At 35.3% G+C, this 2,022-nt stretch overlaps 1 long non-coding RNA gene across 1 annotated transcript; it reads right to left on the reverse strand.

Annotated features, from left to right (window-relative positions):
- Window positions 1–739: 739 nt before the first annotated feature.
- Window positions 740–1,816, reverse strand: LOC115536380 (uncharacterized). Its single transcript, XR_003974672.1, has 4 exons — window positions 1,729–1,816; window positions 1,421–1,635; window positions 1,056–1,238; window positions 740–864 (listed from the first exon to the last, which is right to left on the reverse strand). It is a non-coding gene; the product is annotated as an uncharacterized LOC115536380 (long non-coding RNA).
- Between the last annotated feature and the right edge of the window lie 206 nt (window positions 1,817–2,022).

Genomic DNA, 2,022 nt, shown 5'->3' on the forward strand with positions numbered 1-2,022 from the left:
AATTCTATAGTTTACTATAGTAAATAAACTACAGTACACCCTATATATACTATAGTAAATATTGTAGTGTTTTTGAACCTTACTATAGTAGTTTTACTACAGTAAACTATAGTATACTACAGAAAATTCTATAGTTTACTATAGTAAATAAATTATAGTATACCCTATATATACTATAGTAAATATTGTAGTGTTTTTGAACCTTACTATAGTAGTTTTACTACAGTAAACTATAGTATACTTCAGAAAATTCTAGTTTACTATGGTAAATAAACTACAGTACACCCTATATATACTATAGTAAATATTGCAGTGTTTTTGAACCTTACTTTAGTAGTTTTACTACAGTCAACTATAGTATACTACAGAAAACTGCAGTTTTATTACTACAGTATACTACATTATATACTACTACAGTTTACTACATAAACTACAATCTACTGAAGTAAATTACAGAACTTTTATTATACTTTTATTTTGCTATAGAATACTACAATTATGACACCATAGTACTATATATACTGCATTACAATAACTGCATTATGCAGTATTTTGTTGTTCTTTTAACTATGTCATTGTACTTTACCTAGTGGATATTTTCAACTGTTTCACTTTTTGTTGTTGACATTTTTAACCATAGTGCTGTAACAATAATTCACTGCACATAAATTAGGCTTACAACCACCATTAACACAGTGTTTTCTACAGACTGCTAAAATAAAAAAAAATAGAACAAAAGTTTAACTTTCTTTAAACAGTTGATAATTTATTGTTTCTGAAATTTGGCAGCATTGTTCAGCTTTTGTCGTATAAATGCTTTTATGTTCGTATCAGTTACGTAGGTGAACTTCAACTTTGCAGCATCTGTGGGAATACACACACACACACACACACACACACACACACACACACACACACACACACACACACACACACACACACACACACACACACACACACACACACACACACACACACAAACACATACACGAAAGATGAGCATGAGAATGAGGGTATCACTCAACCAACATCTTTTCTCATTTCTATATACCTACTTGTTATTTCAACAAGGTCCTGTTTGGCTAGGCCAGGTTTTCCTTCTGTGCAGCTGCTGGATGACTGGCCAGTCACTGAATGGCCTGCCATATAATCCCTGGTATACATCCCATGTAGGAGATGATTTATGAACTTCTGGGGGCTTTGGAAGGAGCAGCGTCCACAAGTCCTTTTGGAATGACCTTTAATGCAAGTAGATAACATTACCACAAATCTACTTCAACATACAGCAGACTAGCGTCTTACCTCAATGATATATATATGCATTTAGATTAACCGAGTGTACGGCTGATGCATTTAGAAAAACAGTGCAACTGAAACTAAGTAACTTAACCTATACAAATAAAGTCAAACAGATTCTTACAGAGTGGCCCAGGGCCTCTGTTGCTGATGATGGACCTGGAGCTGGTGATGGGTCTTCTGTTGCTGGTGGTGGAACTGCTGTTGGTGCTGGTGATAGTGTTGGTTCTGGTCTTGGTCTTGGTCTTGGTCTTGGTGTTGGTGTTGGTATTGGTGTTGTCGTTGGTCTTGGTGCTGAGCGAAGAAACTCCTCCATCTTCTGCAAAACGTCTGGCAGCACTGAGCAAAGGATTCATAATAGCCATTTAGCTAACATGTAAAACAGAAAAACCCTTGTGCAAAAAAAACCTAAGTTTTCAACAATAGCATTACATTTCAATGTTGCTATTTTTGCCTTGAGAGAATCATTTTCCCTCTGTAGCCTGTGGTTGTTCTCCCTCAACAGCTCACAAGATGGGAGATGGCACTGAAAATAAAAATTCCATTAAAAAAACATAACAGACTCACATACACCTGGGCAATTACAGAAGCCAGTTAGAGGGTACAAAGCTTACAGCTGATAGATTACAGGAATATATTGCTGTATCTATCCCTATACTATAGAGTTAGGAAATAAAAACTTTAATTGTAGGTAGAACATTAAGTGCAGACAGTTTATTGCATTAG

This window comes from Gadus morhua, chromosome 2 (genome assembly GCF_902167405.1).
Source record: "Gadus morhua chromosome 2, gadMor3.0, whole genome shotgun sequence".
In the NCBI taxonomy this organism is placed as follows: domain Eukaryota; kingdom Metazoa; phylum Chordata; class Actinopteri; order Gadiformes; family Gadidae; genus Gadus; species Gadus morhua.